Source organism: Elgaria multicarinata, chromosome 4 (assembly GCF_023053635.1).
Source record: "Elgaria multicarinata webbii isolate HBS135686 ecotype San Diego chromosome 4, rElgMul1.1.pri, whole genome shotgun sequence".
Classification (NCBI taxonomy): Eukaryota; Metazoa; Chordata; class Lepidosauria; order Squamata; family Anguidae; genus Elgaria; species Elgaria multicarinata.
The window spans coordinates 147,688,189-147,709,674 of record NC_086174.1 but is presented as its reverse complement, the minus strand read 5'-3'; the positions used below and the strand labels follow the sequence as shown (position 1 = coordinate 147,709,674).

General features: G+C 43.3%; 1 protein-coding gene across 4 annotated transcripts in view; it reads right to left on the bottom strand.

The window, feature by feature from the left end:
- The window catches only part of MACROD2 (mono-ADP ribosylhydrolase 2), a 1,544,544-nt gene that overhangs the window by 22,705 nt on the left and 1,500,353 nt on the right, over nucleotides 1-21,486 (bottom strand). The window lies entirely within an intron of this gene.

Sequence of the window (21,486 nt, the reverse complement as noted above, 5' to 3'; positions counted from 1 at the left end):
TGAGGAACAGACAGCGAGGGAAGCACGGGTGAAAAGAGGAGCGCTTCAAAACTCATTAGTGATGTTTGCTCTTTTGTAAATAGGATGATTAAAATCTGCTCCACACGGTGGACTTTTGCCGCCTCTGCCTGACCTTGTCTGACTATTCCTGAACATCTCCTTGTGAAATGTAGTCTATAGGATGGGCACCTAATCACATTTTGAAAGTGTTCCTCTGTTGAGCAGAGCTCAAATGGATGTTCTTGAACAGCATGCAGACTGCGCAGTCATATACAAATTTAGGGAAAAGTACTTGATGGCACTCCAAAAAATTTATTTCTTGTGCCCCAGGCTAGCTGGGAAGCTCTGATTGAAACCCCTAATAATGCTTAAAACCAAACAAACAATGAAACACATGGGAATTGGGCCTGTTTCTGTTTTGTGCTCCCTTCTTTCAGATTTCTACTATTTAGGATTTGCGAGAGACCAATTGTTAGCTAATTTCCAGGAGGGTGCTTCCATATTTTGTGGCAAATATCAAGCTGGCTGTGCCTACCCTGTGGCTGAGCTATACAACTCAAGCAATCGGTTGCTAAGCAATCAGCAGAATTTGGAGAGAAGGAAGTGGCTGCACAGATTGAACATTTCAAAACGTGACACTTTAAACACAAGCCATTTATCTTTCCTACAGCTGGGATAGAAAAAGAGCTGAAAAGTCATCCAGTTCCTGGCGCCAAGCTAAGGAGAATCTTGGGAAGGGAAGTAGGAAGGAGGAGAACCCCTAGCCTTCGATATATATATATATATATATATATATATATATATATATATATATTAAAAAGAACACACACCCTCCAAGGAGCTCAATGTGCTGTGCATGGTTCTCTCATCCACCTGCCCAATTTTACCTTCCTAACAACTCTGTGAAGTAGGATAGTCTGAGAGTTAGTGATTGGCTCAAGGTCACCCAATGAGCTTCATGGCCCAAAGGGGTTTTGAACCAGGATCTATTCAGTTCTATTCCAACACTCTATCTACAACACCACACATTTAAGCCCTATTGAGGTATCTGTGTAGGCTAAACACATGAAGAGTGGGAGGGAAAATCAGTGTTTAAAATTGCATGGTGCACCTCCATGGATACATGAGGTTCTCCTTTTTGGAAAGTCGCCCACCATGTGTTGAGGGAGATGAAAGCGATTTTGGAGGGGGGTTAGTAAACTCCCCCCTATTCATGTGCTTGCTCTCCCCAGATTAGGAATGCTTCAATAGGGCTATAGAGTCAAGGGATTAAGGCTTTGAGTGGCAGCAATCTAATTACTCCTCCTAAGTTGGGACAACAACAAAAAAGCAACAAAAGCCTGGAATGATTAAGACGACATGGACCCTGTTCAGATGACATAGAATCATAGAAGCATAGAATAGCAGAGTTGGAAGGGGCCTACAAGGCCATCGAGTCCAACCCCCTGCTCAATGCAGGAATCCACCCTAAAGCATCCCTTACAGATGCTTGTCCAGCTGCCTCTTGAAGGCCTCTAGTGTGGGAGAGCAACCTCCCTAGGTAACTGATTCCATTGTCGTACTGCTCTAACAGTCAGGAAGTTTTTCCTGATGTCCAGCCGGAATCTGGCTTCCTTTAACTTGAGCCCGTTATTCCGTGTCCTGCACTCTGGGAGGATCAAGAAGAGATCTTGGCCCTCCTCTGTGTGACAACCTTTTAAGTATTTGAAGAGTGCTATCATGTCTCCCCTCAATCTTCTCTTCTCCAGGCTAAACATGCCCAGTTGTTTCAGTCCAAGGTTGGATTAAGCACTTTGAGCTAAACATTATGGCTTAGGGTGTTGTGTGAACACTCATAAACCATTTGCTGCAAAAGGGTTAGTGGCCTAACCATGGCTTACTTCAATAGAGTTCTCCACTGATTTTGAGAAACCTTTCAGTGATCTTTCATTTTATATATCATTTCCCCTCCTTCATCTTGAAGCTTTCCCCCCTCCCTATCCCCCACCACTAAATTGAATATAAACATCTCTGTTTTTAGTCTTTCCTTGCCAGTGAACTCCTGAAATGACAACTTTGCATGCATGTTAAAATTTTGAGGCTTCTCCTGAGAATTCTGTAGAGCAAAGAAGGTTTTCCCTTGCCATTTGTTAGACACCAGTGGGCCTAAACTTTGCAAGCACTTTACTCATCACTGTCGTTCACACTTGACAGATAAAACTGTGTCACTCCAGTGTTGGATCATCTGCATATTTTCTGAAGGATCTGTCAAGTCCAAGTGGCACGGTGTACATTTAAAATCAACCACTCAATTTTTCTTGGGTTGCTTTTTTTTTTTTTAATGGAAACCAGTGAGATATTTGGATTAGTATGAAACAATTAATTGGCCATGACAATAAACTGAAAGCACTACATTTCTTTGTGCATTTTTAAAAGCTCACGGCAAGGAAGGCTTCGAAGTGCTTTACAAAAATAATAATAATCACCTAGCAGGAAAAAGAATGCTGTCAGAATTCAGATGTTTGCTACCGAGGCCCCCTCCAATATCTAACGTGTGTGTTTTCGGGATACATGATAAATATCCACACCACATCCCTGCTTGACAGCTGATGTCTCACAGATCTGTCATTGCTTTCTCTGAAATGCTGCCTGTTAACCAAACAAACTTGGCATGATGTGACAGATAGTGCCTCAGCTCCCCAATTTTGATAACATTCGGGGATGTCTAGGCATGCTGATATTGTCAGGCATTAAAGAGGCGCATGTGAAGTTCTTAAGCATTGCCTCAAGATTGCCCATTAGCTAGTCACCATGACTAGCTTCTCTAAACTGAATAAAGTTTTCTTCCACTTGAGGCCCTCCACAGATGCACCAAGTAACAACAGTACGCTGGGGCGGAACCAGTGCTCTAAGGTCCTGTCCACGGTGACTGTTGTTGTCTAAAACTGGGAAACAGCGGCAACAGCCATCACTGGTATCGTTTGCCCGTCACATTCACCAGATGTGATCATCAGAATGCAGCATCCACTCTGTCGCTCCCTATCTCCCCTAACGGTTTGCATTTCCAAACGGGAGATAATGGGGTGGTTTCAAAAGGAAAGCACACCTCTGCACACCCATGACACTGTTTCATATGTATGTGCAGAGATGTACTCTGTGACGACCCCCACCTTATACTGCTCCTTTAATCTTTCCTGAACCAAAGGACCCAGCACAAGTGCAGGTGTCAAGCAGTCTGGAATGCTGCAACCGTCCCTGGGACAGTGACACACCTTTCTCTTCTTAGGCCCCACAGCTATACAGCTCAGCACCCTTACCCCCAAATTCTCCCTTCCGCTGCCACCAAAGATATGTACCCTTCTCAGGTACTCCAAGGACCACACAAGTTGTAATTAAATGTAATTTATTAGCAAGTAGTTAGTGCATGTACAAAAGCTTAATGGTTTCCCCGGTTCTCAAACGTAATGGTTATAAACACAATGCGTAATGGTTTCAGTCAGTTCTTTCTTTTAAACGTTTCACAATATATCTTCAGGTTCTGCAGTGTGCTATGGAGTGTGCTATGGAGACAAAAGAGTTCAGCTAATGGAATAACTAAGGGATGATACAGCATGGTAGAGGCCAATGGCCAATGGCATTCAGCAACGTAACTGTCTAACATGCTTTCTTGTTTGCCTCTTATTTATTTATTTAAAACATTTATATCCCGCCCTATATCAATAAGATCCCAGGGCGGTGTACAGATAAAAACATACAGTATAAAAGAGTAAATATACACAGCTAAAAACAAATTAAACCATAAACCAAATTAAAACAATATATAATTTAAAAGCAGTAAAACTATTAAAACAGTTAAAACAATGTGCCAACTTAGTGAATTCAGCCATTAAAAGCTTTGTTAAAAAGCCATGTTTTCACTTGGTGCCGGAATAAAATCAGCGTTGGCGCCAGTCGGGCCTCCAAGGGGAGGGCATTCCACATCCAAAGAAGCCCTAGTGAGCTGTCTTGGGGAAAAAGATGCCCATTAGATCCTCTCTGTCACATGCCTTCACCACCATAAACTCATTATGAAGGTAGCAGCATAGGAGGGGGGACCCTTTCTCTTTCTTTTCCCTGGGACATGATTTCTGAGACAGAGTAGCTGGCACTACGAGAGTCAAGTGCAATGGACCTCTGGCATGGCAGGCATCTATGACTCCATGACTCTGTGATGGCAATAGTGGAATGGCCTGCCGGAGGAGACTTGTCAACTTGACAGTCTATTAGCATTCAAGAAAGCCTTCAAGACTGATCCAGCATCCAGGGGAATTTTAGGGTGTAATTAGAATATTTTTATGTTCTTAATTCAATTATGTTCTTAATTCAGTTTTACGTATTTTATATTTACTGTTGTTCCCTACCTCGATCAAAATAGAGAGGCGGGTAAGAAATATTTTTTTAGTAGTAGTACGAAATGGCTGAGCAAGAGCTACAGAAAGGAAACGCCATATGATTATTGGCCTGCACTGTTCTTTGTGAATGACAGAAAATCGTTATGAGAAGCGATGCAAGGACTTGGGAATTCCGCACGGGAATTCAAAAGTAAATCGTGCTGCTTTGGGTGGCAAATAAAGGAGACTCAAATCATTAGACCGACAGGCTTTCCATAACATTAAAGCTTGGTTTATATAAATCTTCATTGTGTTCATATTACCTTGCTACGTGTGTGTGTGTGTGTGTGTGTGTGTGTGTGTGTGTGTGTTGGGGTCTGGAGAACAACAGCATTCATTATAATGACATGCATGTGAAACAGGTAATATCCCAAAGCACTTCTTTCCTGCTGTGCAATAAAACAGTGTGCCACAGAGAAAGAATCCATTTCACATAAATAGCAGAATCTGATCAAAACAAGAAGTGCCTTTACAAGCATTTTATTCAAAAGCCCGCCCACCCACCCATCCCACTGCCTCCCTGCCTTTCAATTTTGATTGCAACTGCTTGAAACGCAAACAAGATACACCTTTCAGGGCCTCCCCAGTAGGAGATGAGAGAAAGCGGAATACAGTTTGCATGACACTACTTTCAATTACCATTTCCAATTGCATTACTGACAGGCCTGATTATCATAAAACTCATAGGTGGGTGATATTTCTAGAAAATCAGTACTCAAAGCCCGCTATGCAATACAGGGAGGAAGCTAGGAAGGTAAACAACATTACCTCCAAATAGATTTTTAAATAAAACATGCAAAGATTTGCTGAGAACCCAGATGTGTATTATACATTTTGTTAAAAAGTATCTAAACATGTTTCATAGAAATACAAATAACTAAGATTTAAAAAACTCAAATACACAATAAAGTTTATATACACACATTAGATTTTGTATGAATTTTCTATTCCACGAGGTACATTTCAATTGTCCCTGAGAAAGTTTCTAATTTCCCTCCACCCTTTTCTAAATTGTATTAAATGATTTGGCTTTATTGCAAGCACTGCACTATTTCTGGTTTCTAGATCTAATAGAGGAAAGTGTATTGTGGCTATACTTCACATGAAGTAAGCCATAGGAAAAGTCAAAAATCCATAGTCAGGCACAAAATTGTGGGCAAGTTTTCAAGATGCCCAGATGATCTCTTCACCAGGCAAGATGTTACAAAACAGGGAGGTAGGGTTGGGGGCTGAGAAATATGTTATGTACAATGAACATGCAGAAACCAAAATTTGAATGAAAAGCATTTTTCTTTTATTTATTAATTTAGAACATTTATACCCCGCCCTATATCATTAAGATCTCAGGGCAGCGTACAGACTTGCAGCATAATTTTAAGATGTCTGGATGATTATTTTTTATTGGCACAGTTTTTATTTTTGAAGGAAGGCATCAAAGGCTAGTTAATAACAAAAGAACAGAAGAAGTGCCGTGCTGGATCAGACCAAGGATGGGTCCATCTAGTCCAGCACTCTGTTCACACAGTGGCCAACCAGCCACCAGCCAGGGATGAACAAGCAGGACATGGTGCAACAGCACCCTCCAGCCCATGTTCCCCAGCAACTGCTGCACATAGGCTTACTGCCTCAAATACTGGAGATAGTACACAACCATCAGGGCTAGTAGTCATTGATAGCCTTCACCTCCAGGAATTTATCCAACCCCCTTTTAAAGCCATCCAAATTGGTGGCCATCACTACAACATGTGGTAGTGTTCCATAATTTAACTATGTGCTGTGTGAAGAAGTCCTTCCTTTTATTTGTCCTGGATCTCCCACCAATCAGCTTCATGGGATGACCCTATTGGGTTCTAGTATTTTGAGAGAGGGGGTTTCATCTTGTTGTTTCATCTTATAGCAATGATACATTAAAAAAGGAAAAGGCAAATGTATGCATTCAATTCCTGAATGTGTTAAGATGCATAGATAACTGTGAATCCTTCTGGACTGAAAAATGTATGTGCTGAATACACTTATGATACATGACACAGACATAAAATGTAATGCTCCACCAGTAGAAAATCTTCAACTATGCTGTACTTAAAAATTAAGCAATCAATACATTTTTGAAACAACAACAACACTGAAACACTATCTGGTTCTTCTGCACTCGCTCAAATTGATATTGATCACACTGTATGTACCAGAAAATCTGAATGGGACACTTTTTAAAAGAGCTGATGTAGGCCCCAGGAGACATGGTCCTTCTGATTGCTATTGGTTCATGCTGATTTAAGTTTACAGAGGACTTTGCAAGCAGATACATGGCTAACTACAGAAAAGAATTAAAGAGCAATCCTATGCATGTTTAGACAGAAAAGGCCCTACAGTATTCACAAGGGGCTGGCTGGGAAATGCTGGGAGTTGTAGGGTCCCGTCCCGCCCCGTCCCCCCCCCGGTCTAAATATGCACAGGATTGCACCCTTAGGGAATGGTTTGATTCTAAATTCTGGGATCCAAGGATGACTTTGGGGACTGAATCTACCCAGTGTTTCCTGAATGACATCCTTCAGGTGCAGATGAATTGGACACTCTCAGAAGAATTTCCCTGGAAATAGACACTACTTGCTGGATGTCATGTAGGATTACTGAAACACTTGTTGCTGTTTCTAGATGTGTTTTCAAATGTCTCAACAGCCCCTTCATTTCACACAAAAGGCTCATCTCTAGTTGATGCAGCTACAGAGGAGAAGCTGATTGCACTGGGCACCTGGAAGTCAAAGCAATCCAAAGCAGATCCTATTGTTGTGGATTGAAAGTTGTAGAAATTACTGAGCAGTATCTTACATTGCCCACAGGCTAGCTAGTGCAGATCTTTAAGCAAAGGCAAAACAGAGAAAATACCAAGTTCCAGAATGGGGTAGGTCACTGGAGCTAATAGAAGGGAACCCCACTAACCTGTCCTGATCTGGAAACAAGTGTTTCCACTCGTTTCCAGGGCTGCTAAATGATTGGCTAGCTTCCTGTTGCTTTAAGTGGTAGCTCCCCTGGGTGCTACACAATTGATTTGATTTGATTTGATTTTAAAAAATGTCTTGGCCGCCTTACAGGGCAGAAACCCTCTCAAGGTGGGTTACAGCAATAAAACACAGAAAACAATAAGAGAATACAGAATCAGTGCGAGTACATTGGTAGTATAGGATACTTCTCTATGGCCTTAGCTAGACCTAAAGTTTATCCCGGGGTCGTCCCTGCCTGCTCCCGGGATATCCTGTGTGTCATTTACATGAACAGGGTTGACCCCGGGATGATCCCGGGATAAATCTTAGGTCTAGCTAAGGCCTGTGTGCCTTAACTCTTCAACCCAATGGTCCAAAGCTGTATGCACTGCAGGAAGCCATTTCCCCCCGTTCTGATTATAGGCAAAACTGTGTCTTAAATTAGTCAGAGCACTGAAAGAAAAGGCCTGCTACTCTGGTCCCCACATCAAAAACCCAATTTGTCACCTACAGGAAATAAATGACAACGTTGCCCTAACCCACCCACCCACAAGCTGCACTTACTCGTCTCCCTGCCAAGAATAGTTTCTATTCTCTTACAATTGAAGGATATATTTTCAGTCATGTTACCGGTGGATGCTTGCTAATATTAATGTCAAAGTTTCATGTATATTGTTTGCTGCTGTGTTTTCAACAGCACTGCAAATGTATGGTAGCTCAGAGATTTTCTATTAAACAACCGTGATATTGCTTAGCTGGAGACCCATGGATGCATGTCTTCCTGATGGGGACGTCAGACGCCTCAAGTCTAATTCCTACTGGATGCCTAGATATCAGCCTGACTTTAACAGGCACTATGAACTCCAGGCAAAACCAGTATCTTGCTCCCTCCCTTCCTTAAAATCAATGGCCAAATGCAATCTTATTAGCATTCACTTGCACATAAGTTAGGTCACCTATGAAAGAACCTTTAAGGTGGAAAATGAGCATATATTTACATAAGGCCACTGAATGGAGCTTTGTTACAAAAGTTGACAAAAGTTTCCATATGCTAATTGGATCTTGATCAAAACCTGACATTTGGGTAGAGCAGGATGAAAAAGACAAGAAAAGGATGCAGATATGAAAGGAATTTGAACTTGCTGTGACATAAGCTTGTCTGTCTCTGGAGCAACGAAGTGCTGGCTTTTGGAGCAGATGTGTAGTTTGCCAAGAACAGAGACATTCACAAAGAAGCCCTTTATTATTTAAATAGTACGTTAACTCTCTTGGTGCTGGACATATCTATTAGGATGTTTCATTTGATCTCTTCAAGGCAGAAGTTAGTCTTGCAGATTAGTGGATAGCTTTAGATCCAGAAGAACCATACAGCTTAAGTGAGGGCCAGGCACTAAAACATATGGAAACCGTCAACTAATGTCAGCCAATGCCCAATATTAAATCCTCCGTCCCTCTCTTGTCCAGAATTCTCAATTTCCTGGACTTCAGAGGTGGGGACAAGACCTAATGAAATGAGAGACATGACCATAATAGTTTCTCTAAAGATTGAACCCAACATTTTATGGAGAACATCAGTCCTTTAAAAAAAAAAAGATGGAGGAGGGTGTGATGTTGACTCTGTGGCAGAATGAGCAAGGGTGGATTCCTGCATTGAGCAGGCCGCTTCTCTTCTCCTTGCTTCTAGGGGTCTGCGGTCCGCTTTTACTCCGCCTCTGGGTAAGGCGGAGCAAGCCAATCCACTACTGCTTCTCCGCTCCTAATCGGAGCGGAGCACATGCCTAGTCAATTTGACTGGCCCTAAGTAAGTATCAGTCTTTAAGAACTACCTGACACTTCAACTCATGACAGGCATAGCTTCTCCACTGGTTTATCTTTGGAGGGCTCTGATGACCTTCCAAGGACAGGACAGTGTGTGCACTGGGCACGTCCACATGCCCTAGGGGACCTCATCCCCTTGCACCACATCTATTCAGTTGTTCACCAAGGTTAGGGTGGGTAGCAGTGCTGTGTTTCCTATCTGTTATTTATTTGCTTAGTATATGATTTCAGGTTGTGTTTGTGTGTTTGGTGGGGCTACTGTTTCAAACAACACTGGGAAAAGTCCATTCAGAGACTAAGAAAGAAAAGTTTCCCAGTATCCCAAGTTGAATTATGAATTATGAATTATGTCAATTTTAGGGGTGTGCACGGACCCCCTGCTCTGCTTCACTTGCAGATCCGCCATTTTCGGAGCGGGCCATTTCGCCCCGCCCCCGCTCCGCCCACTTCCGCTCCGCTCCGCTCGGAGCTCCGGATCCGGATCGGAGCTCCGTTTTTTCCCCCATAGGGTTGCATTGAAAGCTAAAAAATTATACAACATTTTTTCTGTTCAAGTTAGAAACCTCAAACTCGGCACCATGAAAGCTTATCCACGTGTCCACACGCACACCAAGTTTCAAGCAAATCCCATCATCCCCTGATTTTTGGCGAATTTTTGAAAATAGGGCACCCCATTCAGACCCCTTGGGATAGCTCCGTCAATTTGCATGTTAGAAACCTCAAACTCGGCACCAGGACAGCTTATCCATGTGTCCACATGGACGCCCAGACTCAAGGCAGTCCCATCATCCCCTGATTTTTGGCGCGGCTCTAACCTCTAACGCACCACCCATAACCCTAATTTACACCCCTTTTGATAGCTCCGTCAATTTGCACGTTAGAAACCTCAAACTCGGCACCATGATAGCTTATCCATGTGGCCATGTATAAGAATATAATAATATGTTTAAGAATATTACTAAATGTAGGGAAATGGGACAAGAAGTGTGTGTATGCTTTCCCCAAAATGCTCAATCTGTGGCTGTTGCACTTCACAAAAGCAGTGCACGCAATCAGGCTTTAAGAGAGGGGAGGGGGGAAACGAACCAAACAAACAAACACACACTCCAAAATTTAAAAATAAAGTTTATATTAAATCAAAGTAAGGGAAAAACACAGAGCAAACTAAGCAAAAAGTCAGAAAGAAGCAAACAAACACACGCGCCAAGCTAAAATCCTAATCTATCTCCAAAGTACACAGCAGCAGCTAGCTAAGTAGACCCTCTCCCAACGAACGCTAAACCCACAAGATGCTGAGAGCTCAAAGATCTCAGGATGACTCTGTCTTAGTCCCCCCCCATGAACGCTGGGATTGGAGGATGCTTCATGAGGAGATCAATTCTCATCAGGATTGGGAGTTGAATGTGCCTGTCATCGCTTCAAAAAAACAAAAACCCAAACCGTTTGTTGACCCGATTTTTAAAAAATTCTAGCACGCGACCCGCACGACGTAGAGAGGTGAGAGTAGTCTCAAAATGACCCCCATCCACGACTCTCTGTGCACAAGAATTTTCAGAACGATAGCTTAAAAAACAACCCAGTTACCCCCGATTCTTTCCCGCAATGCAATCCTATGGGAGAAAAGCCGAAAACCGCAATGCAATCCTACGGCGAAAAGCCGAAAACCGCTGTTTGAGCCGCGCTGTCCCTGTTTGTTGACCCGATTTTTTAAAAAATATAGCATGCGACCCACACGACGCAGAGAGGTGAGAGTAGTCTCAAAATGACCCCCATCCACGACTCTCTGTGCACAAGAATTTCCAGAACGATAGCTTCAAAAACAACCCAGTTATCCACAATTATTTCCCGCAATGCAATCCTATGGCGAAATGTTTTCAAGATGGCAATCGGAGCGCTCCGCCTGAAATAGGAGCTCCGAAAAATGGCAAGAATCCCGGGCAAGAATCTTGTGAGCAGAATATCGTGAGTTCCTTCCTGCTCCCTCCCGGAAGGCAAGGTGGTGTAGAAATGGCCTAACCCAGAATTATCAGCAGTTCTGGCTTATTGAGGTACATGGACACAGATGTTACCTCTCCCTTCAATTCAAGGACAAACCCTGCCACTATTACTCATTAGGTATCACTGGACTGAAGAAAGGAGGGTCCATTGAGGGTAAAATATAAAACCCATTAGATGCATCATGATCATAGGAAGCACGAAATTGGTGACCTGTGCACGTTCTTCCACTGATAGTATGGGCCTCTGAGGGAGACCATTATTATTATTATTATTATTATTATTATTATTTATTTATTTATTTATATAGCACCATCAATGTACATGGTGCTGTACAGAGTAAAACAGTAAATAGCAAGACCCTGCCGCATAGGCTTACATTCTAATAAAATCATAATAAAACAATAAGGAGGGGAAGAGAATGCAAACAGGCACAGGGTAGGGTAAACAGGCACTGGGTAGGGTATCACTTACTCGCAAAATAAGATTGCACTACTATTCAGAGAGAGAGCTATGTAGAATATTTTTTCTACGTAGAAGGGTTTGGTTTCAGAATAGAGAAAGAGCTGTTCTTTCCCACAGCTGCAATTTATCATTCACTAACAGTGGCCCCATCAAAACAATGGGCTGCATTTGTCAACATAGCAACTTCCCTTGTCAGTGACCAAAATATTTGAAAGATGCTGAGCTAAAGATATTTCAGTCAGCTACTTAGCTAAATGTGAGTGCCACCGAGTTCCATGTCTCATAGCTGAACACCTATTTCACTTTTATATTATCACTAGCTGTACCCTGCCACGCGTTGCTGTGGCTCCGTCTGGTTAAATTGAAAAGAAAGAAAAGACAAAGCGGATGTTTCTAATATGTTTAATTTCACAATGCTTGTGGATATACAATATTTTTAGTTGTTCTGGGTTGTCTGGTTTGCCAACTCTAGAACACGCAACATATAATTGTCCATGTGAGAAGCAATCTGTGTCTAGATCTAAACCGCACAATTCTAAAGATTGGCCCTGAGCTTTGTTGATGGTGATTGCAAATGCCAATCGAATTGGGAATTGCAATCTCTTAAATTGAAATGGCATATGTGTTGGAATCATAGGAATGCAAGGAATGAGGACATCTTCACCTTTGAAAGGTCCAGTCAAGATTGATCTCCAACTATAACAATTGCCACTTCGTCTATAGTTGGAGCATTGAATCTTCGCACATGTTCTCCAGCAGGCGTTTTGTCAGCATGAATAACAATCCTGTGTGTATCAGATGACATCATGTCAATTGCTGTTTTGAACAAATGTACTAAATTGTTTTTTTCGTGAAGTAGCTGTTGCAGTTTTGAAACGATGGACCTTTTTATGCCGGTATAAATTCCGCAGCATGCATTCAATTCATCATTGCCATCACCAATGAAATACATTTGTAGGAATTTATGTTGACTATCTTGAAACGGAAGGAAGGAGCCGGCTTTATGATAAATTTGTCCTTTGACTTTGAAAGTTGGCATAAATGGAGCTGTGATGATTTCTGCGCCGAACGACGTCATTTGGAAGCATGAGTTGTATTTCCTGATGTTAGATAGGAAATGCTTTGATTCTGCGGTATATCCGGCAAGCAAAGTTTGTAATGGCTCTGGTGGTTCTCCAAGTTGAGGCAGTTTAATTTTTCCAGCAGCGCAACACATTCCTTTTGTTTCTACATTAAATTTAAGAGCCTTGCAATAAGGACACACTTCAGTCATAGTGCCAATGAGAACATGCCGCCTCAAACTATAATCATCAGCTGGGTTGTACCGGAATGCAAGGCGATTGTAATCGTGTGATTGTTTACCACGGAGTCGTGTTTGACGCTGATGTGCTGTTTCTCGTTGACGTCTTTCAGCCCCTCTCAGCCTTTCGCGTTCATTATGTTGAGAACAAAGCAGATCTGTAGCTGTAGTACGCGATTGCCGTGCTCGCAACCGTGCATCCTCAAGTCTGGCTGAACGTTGCTTGGTTGATTCCTTGGCACATATTTGAGCCATTTTTTTTCTCATTTGCTGAAGCCCGTTCTTCCTGAGTCTGATTTGCAATTTCTCGTCGCAGTGCTTCCGCTCTGCGAGTACGACAACCTAAGTATGATCTTCTGCGAGGCATTATTTGGATGAAGTAAAGCAGATTGTTTGGTTTTTAAAAAAGGATGTTTTTATGGTGAGGAGGTTAGTGGAAACTCCTGGCAGTGACCTTTCTTCAGAACGTGTAACTGTCACAGGTGTGACATCTATATTCACTCAGCCAATTGTGAGAGAATATGCAAATAGGAGAGGAGGCAGAGGCAGTGGATTGGCCTACTGGTTGGCGATGTCACAATGATCAGCAGGACTGGTTTTGAGGAGGCCTATTTCTTTGATTTTAAGACAAACTTTTGACCCCATAGAGAACATAGTTACATAACAACACTCGCGTATTCGAACGCAACGCTGTGTCAAAATTTCAAAGCAATCGGTGAAGAACTTTCGGAGATATAAAAGCATGTTTTTACGGTGAGGAGGTTACTGGAAACTCCTGGCAGTTACCTTTCTTCAGAACGTGTAACTGTCACAGGTGTGACATCTATATTCACTCAGCCAATTGCGAGAGTACATGCAAATAGGAGAGGAGGCAGAGGCAGCGGATTGGCCTACTGGTTGGTGATGTCACAATGATCAGCAGGACTGGTTTTGAGGAGGCCTATTTCTTCGATTTTAAGACAAACCTTTGACCCCATATAGAACATAGTTACATAACAACGCTCGCGTATTCGAACGCAACACGGTGTCAAAATTTCAAAGCAATCGGTGAAGAACTTTCGGAGATATAACGACAGTAACGAACTGTCTTTTTCATTTTTATTTATATAGATGCTCAGTGTTTTGGAGTTGGATCTCATCACTACAGGATTGGATCTGATCACTATTCTCTATGTCTCTTTTTCAGTTGATGCCACGAAAGCCATAGAAGTCCTGAACTGTTGCCTGGACACAGTAATGGAATTTATTTTATTTATTTTATTTATTATATTTTTATACCACCCAATAGCCTTAGCTCTCTGGGTGGTTCACAAAAATTAAAACCATGAAGAACTTAATAAAACAACAACATTCTAAAAACACAAATACAAAATACAATATAAAAAGCACGACCAGGCTTACAAGTGCCGATTCTACCAAGAAGTGGAGATGATTAGGGAGAGCTCCACGGCTCAGTGGTAGAGGACCTGCTTTGCAAGCAGAAGGTCCCAGGTTCAACCCCCGGAGTCTCCAGGTAGGGCTGGAAAAATGCCTGCCTGAAACCCTGGAGAGCCATTGCTGCCAGTCAGTGTTGACAGTCCTGGGTTTAGATGGGCCATTGGTCTGCCTCAGTATAAGGCAGCTTCCTATGTTCCTAGGACTCAGTCCAGACAAGACAGAGGTTTTATTAAAAAAATATTTAATACGTTTGTATCCTGCCCTATATCACTAGGATCTCAGGGCGGTTGTGATGGTCAGAGATCTGGGGTTTATTAATTATTTAAAATATTACTGAACAGTCCTTCATCCTTACAGATACAATGTACAAGGAAAGGAAAGGAGCCTCTCGTGCAAGCACTGAGTCATTACTGACTCTTGGAGGGACACCAGCTTTCGCTGACTTTTTCTTGGCAGGCCTTATAGCGGGGTGGTTTGCTGTTGCCTTCCTCAGCTGTTATTACCTTTCCCCCAGCTAACCGGGTACTCATTTTACCAACCTCGGAGGATGAAAGGCTGAGTCGACCCAAGCCGGCTGCCTGAAACCAGCTTCCGCTGGGATCAAACTCAGGCCGTGGGGAGAGTTTCAGCTGCAGAAACTGCTGCTTTACCGCTCTGCGCACACAAAGGCAAGACCAATTAGCCATACAAAATAAAATAAACAATAACGACCAAATTAGTCACACAAAACAAGACAAATAATAAAACAATAAAATGTCATTATAATAGCATCTGAAAAGCAGCAAAACTACAGCCGTTTCTACACATGCCTTTCCCCCCCCCCCGGGATCATCCCTGTGCTTACAAATGACACACAGGGGATCCCGGGAGCAGGCAGGAACGCCCCCTCCATTTTCCTGGGATAATCCTTAGGTGTAGAAAGAGCCTACAATAGGCTAACGGGTTAATTGGGAGTACAGCCTGTTGGGCTGCACTCCTTCTGAAGGATTAGGTTCACAGCTTGGGGGGCGCTTTTGCCCAGTTGTTGCCAAGGACCCATCAGGTGGTACCCTGCTAAGAGGCCACTTCAACCTTGAAGCTGCCACTGCTGTGAAGAACAATTTCCTTTTGAATCTGCAGCCGATTTCATTTCAAATCCTGAATTTGAGTATTTGAGAGACTAAAAAGAGAATAACTGAAAAAACCCTGAGCTGGTTGGAAGCCAGTGGTCAAATAATTAGGGCTGCTATCCAGTTAAACAAGGTTTAGTTAATCATCTGTCTTAGTAGAATACTCTAGAGAAAATGAAGGGAAACTGTGTAGATAGAAATTAATGATCCCTATTCAACACATAACTACGCATATCTCATCCCATTGCAATCACTGCAGTGCACTATAGAAGACACAGGAGCTCAGTGAAAGTCGGGCAGACAGACCTGCTTAGTTCGAACACCTGCAGTTTCAGAAGCTTATTGCAAAGGGCTTAACTTTTCAGTTCATTTCTCAATAAATACCCAGACTATTCATATAGAAGAAAGCGACAGTGGCCAAACTGTGGGCCACTACTTGTAAATCATAGCTGCTTCCATGCCGTGAACATATCTCTGAATCCCAGTCTCAAACATTGTTACAGCTGTGCAGTCTTCGGACAGCGGTAGGAAAATTATAGAGTCCTTTCTGAAGTATATTCAGCTGGGTGTGGGTTTGCAGCCCAAATCAGTAAATCTGAAGGCAGGAGAAGTAATATGTTTCCAGGGAGCAAAGGTAGGCTTAAGGTAGGCTATAAATAACTAGGTGACCTTTCAGGTGTACTGAATTCTGTTAAAATATTGGAAGATAGAAGGCAGCGTAAAAATGAGGAGGAAAATCACAATCATAAGTAACCCTCAGGAACCATTACATAAACTCCTTCCTATTTAAAGTTTGTATTACCAGAGACAGTTTTGAGAGCTTATTTCTATAAAAGGCGAATTCAATCTATAATGACTAGTCAGGTACAGTATCATTACTCTGTTTTAAGCCTCTAACCCTGCAAGATTTGCACAGTCCTTGCTGGGTGTAACATTTTAATGTTGGTGGAGGGGAAAGCAGGGATTCATGTTGCTGAATAAAGAGAACTTGGCAGGGCCATTTCTCATATTCCTTTCTCTACCATATTGCTTACAGCAATTCATTTAAAACAGAAATCATCTCCACTTATTTACATGAGAACTGGATAGCAGCCCTTAAACAAATCTTTGTGTGTGTGTGAATGAAAAAGTCTGGTTTATTAACTGACCCTCCAAAGAAAACAAGCACATTTGTGCTGTACCGCCAAAGAAAACAAAATCTCTTTTAAATCAGTGGGGTGGAGACAACTTTGGGTGCCTGCAACCAAGATGGCTGAAGCGGATTTTCTCTTCACCATGGCAGCCCCTCCAGCCCCCTGAAAATGCTATACAGGAGTCAGTAAACATTGCTGAATGGGGTGAGCTATTTTGTAGGGGGCAGGTCCTGGATCCAACCCAGTATGTTTTAATTCAATGTAGCTGTTACGATCACCTTAAGATCTTGCCACTAAGAATGGAGAGCATGTGGAGGTGTAAGGAGCAGGGGCTTCATGTGCCCAAACAAGGGGACAGGGAGACAGATTGGGGAAATCATGTGAGGCTGCTTCCTTGATTCCGTACTGGAGGCAAGTGCCAAGGCACCATCACTGCCACCATGTTGCAGACCTGGTCTGCACAGCTTATCAAGCCAAGCACTCAGCAGCCCAGGCCATCCTGGAAAAGGAAGTGAGGCAGGTGACTACCAGGAGGAGTGCCTTTTCTGCTGTGGCAACCCAGCTGTGGAATAAGCTCCCTAGAGAGTTTGGGCATGTCTACACGAGACTTTTATCCTGGGGTCGTACTAGGTCATCCCTGTGTGTCCACATGACACATAGGGGATCCTGGGGGCAACCAGGGATGACCCCTCCATTTTTGCAGGATAACTGGTTGCCCAGGTATCCCGATTTTGCCCATGGTCCTGGGACTGTCCTGAGACCGCAGGAGGTGTGGACGCCTGTCCCATCTGGTGCCCACTTACTAACAATTAAGCGTAGCACCAGAAATGGGCACAGAACTGTGCGATGTGGCTCCGGGCCCATCAGGGGAGGGAGTGGCAGCAATTTCGCAACCCCCTGGGATGGCAGGAAGGGGGTTGGGGGGCGATTTTTGGGGGAAAGATTTTTTCCTTCCTTTTTCTTTGGGGGGGGCATCGCTCTTGTGCGACTGTCCCTGCTGCTTCCCAAAAATAATAATAATGACGGCCACAATGTCCCTGCTTCCCCCCTGGATGTCGCACGCCGCATGTGAATCCAGGGGGAGGATCTCATGATCATCATATCACAAGATCCTCCTGCTACTCCCTATGGTGTAGACATGCCATTTAGCCTGGCATCTACATTATACTCTTTCCAGTGCCAGGTGTAGACCTTTATATTTTCCCAGATTTTAGCAATTTAATATCCTAACCTTTTAACTCTACTATTTTAACTTTGCTGTCTTAAATCTGCCTTTTAAATCTCTGCATTGCTGCTCAGTTTTATTCTGGATGTACATTTGTATTGTGGTTTTAAGCTTTCATATTATATTTTATGCTGTGCTTATGATTTTAACTTTTGTGAACCGCACAGAGAGCTTCAGCTATTGGGCTATTGGGCAGTACAGAAATGAAATGAATCAATCAATAATAAATCCTGCCCGTTAATAAATCCTGCCCGTAAAGGAGGTTGGGAGGCTTCAACAGGATGACTAGCAGTTGGAAGGCCAGCCCACAGAATTCTCAATAGCAGGTATAAGCGTAGGGTTGTCTTGATTCCTGGCGACTGGGCAGACTAATCTACCCATCCTTTCATTCACCATTCTATGGCCTCCAGAGAGCAAAAAAGGCATTACCAACCACTCCTTGGTAACCAATCATCAGTGTTCCTACTCCCAGGACTTTCACACCTGCCTTATGTGCAAGAGGAGTATTATGCCCAAAGCTTTTGGCTGGGTATCTTGTGTGTGAAGCTCCACCGGGCTGGAGGGCAGTGGACAGTCTACTTAGAAGCGGAGACAATTAAGGAGAGGGCCATGGCTCAGTGATACAGGACCTACTTAGGGTGCAGAAGGTCCCAAGTTCAATCCTGGCATCTCCAGGAAAGCCTAGGAAAGAATCCTGCCTAAAACCTTGGAGATCCAGTGCTGCCAGTCAGTGTCGACAATACTGGGCTTGAGGCTCTGACACCATATAAGGCAGCTTCCTATGCCCTAGGGTACATGTGGACCTCCCGTGCTGCTACCATGGCCACTGCTGCCATTATACATAGGGAACATTCCCTGAAAAGAGTGTGAAAAAGCTCTGTTTGCAAACAGAGCTGCTGGACTAGGGCAAGCATCCAAAATGTTCCACACTGCAAGGAAAAGGCTTCCACTTTGTATTAAGGGCAGTTTGTTGTTTTGTATGAATTTGATAAACCTTCTCAACTCCTCGCAGCCATGCTGGGGGAGGGGATGAGGAAAGCGCAAGCCTGAGGCTCACTGTGGCTCATTCCCGTCACTATAAACTACAGTGACATGTTTCCAGGTGACATGTTCCATTTGATATTTAAGATTCCCACAGCATCACATGGCTGTATGGTGTTGATATTGTTGGTCTCAGCCTTATCTGTCACTGGCAGGCCAGCAAGCCTGTGCAAATATTATCACATATCAACTACTCTGTGACTTGAACATGTAATTTGCTTTACCTATAATGGCCACACTCTGACCATTATAGGTAGTAATCTATAGGAACTGTACGTTGAATGATTAATTTGCTCTTTGTTATATATACTATTACTCCTAAGCATTATTTCTTCTGGACAGGGATAGCTTGGCCATGGTGGTACAGGCATTGGTAACCTCAAGGTTGGATTACTGCAATGTGCTCTATGTGGGGCTGCCCTTGAAGTTGCTCCGGAAGCTGGAGCTAGTGCAGAACGCTGCAGCTCAGCTGTTGTCTGGAGCTGCCCCTTTCCAGCATGTAACTTCTCTGCTGAGGGAACTGCACTGGCTGCCTATTCGCTACCAGGTCAGGTTTAAGGTTCTTGTACTTGTGTACAAAGCCCTAAACAACTTGGGACCAGGATACCTGAGAGAGCACCTTTCCCCCTCCCAACCGGCCCGGTCACTGAGGTCATCCGAGGGCCTGCTCCTGGTGGTTCCTCAAAGGCCCATCCTCCGATTGGATTCCACCAGGGGAAGAGCCTTCAGCGTGATAGCCCCCCTCTTACAGAATTCCCTGCCTCTGGAGGTCAGGCAGGCGCCAACTTTGTATTCCCTGTCCTGGACGGGGTTTGTTTGCCCTGTCCTGGACGGGGTTGCACTCCCCCTAAAGGATCGGGTCCGTAGTTTGGGGGTGCTCTTGGATCCAGAACTGTCACTTGAGGCACAGGTGAACTCAGTGGCAAAGAGCACCTTTTATCAGCTCAGGCTGATATACCAGCTGCGCCCTTATCTGGACAGAGATAGCTTAGCTACAGTTATCCATGCTCTGATAACCTCTTGTTTGGATTACTGCAATGCGTTATACGTGGGGCTGCCTTTGAAAACAGTCTGGAAACTTCAACTGGTACAAAACAGGGCAGCACGCTTATTAACAGGGACTGGCCGACGAGACCACATTACGCCAGTCCTTTTCCAGCTTCATTGGCTGCCAGTCCAGGTCCGGGCCCGATTCAAAGTGCTGGTATTAACATTTAAAGCCCTAAACGGCTTGGGGCCAAGTTATCTGAAGAACGCCTCCTCCCATATGTACCTGCCTGGACCCTAAGGTCATCTTCAGGGGTCCTTCTCCGTGAGCCCCTGCCAAAGGAAGTGAGGCAAGTGGCTACCAGGAGCAGAGCCTTCTCTGCTGTGGCACCCCGGCTGTGGAATGAGCTCCCTAAGGAGGTTCACTTGGCACCTACATTATATGCTTTTAGACACTAGGTGAAGACCTTTTTATTCTCCCAACATTTTAACAATCTATAAATTTTAAATAACATGGTTTAAAATTTGTAATTTTGCATTGCTGCTGTTTTTATCTGGTTGAGCTTTTATATTGTGTTTTATATTATCGTTTTATACTGTTGTTTTATACTTGGAATGGTTTTAATTTTTGTGAACCGCCCAGAGAGCTCCGGCTATTGGGCGGTATAGAAATGTAATAAATAAATAAATAAATAAATAAATTCCTTTCAGCGCCTCCTAAAAACGTCATTATTCAAGGAAGCCTTTCCTTAATGACCAGCCATGGTTCAATGTATATTTTGCTTCTTTTAAAATCTATTTTAAAGTGTTTTATTCTGTTTTTTTATTTTATCTTGTACACCACTCCGAAATTTTGAATGGGGAGCAGTATAAAAATATTGTAAATAAATAAATAAATAATAAGTTTTCAAATTGTTTCAAATACACTTTCACCTTACAAGGGTCATGAATGGTAAGCCAACAGATAGCAGCTTGCTTTATTTAGCTGGGGGAAAGGTAATAACGGCCAGGGAAGGCAACGGCAAACCACCCCGCTATAAGGCCTGCCAAGAAAACGTCAGCGAAAGCTGGCGTCCCTCCAAGAGTCAGTAATGACTCAGTGCTTGCACGAGAGGTTCCTTACCTTTCTTAAGTATGTTACTGAGATTTGAACTATGGACTTCCTTGCTCATAGCTCACATTCTCAGTTACTAGACTTTCAGCTCTGTAGCTGACAATTTCTTAACCCATCGAAGGAACTGATCTCAAAGCCTAAATGTTGTTTCACAAATGACAACAACAACCTGCAACCTTTAAGCCATGTATACTCCTAAGTAATCCCATCTGTCTGTAACCTTAAGCAAGAGGGAGAGCGTTTGGGTGTGTGTGTGTTAAAATATTGCTCCTCTGCCACTAACATCCAAACAGTGGAAGCTTTTGGTGGTGCTGTGAATCCATTCTGCGTTTCACTCAGAGCCTATCCCCAAGATGGGTTCAGCACCTTGAATAGCTCTATTAGGGTTCTGGCTGGTTCTGACTGAAACCCAGAATGTATTTACAGCCCTACTGAAATCGGAGCCTCCACTTCTGCCAATGGAAAGTAGCATCTG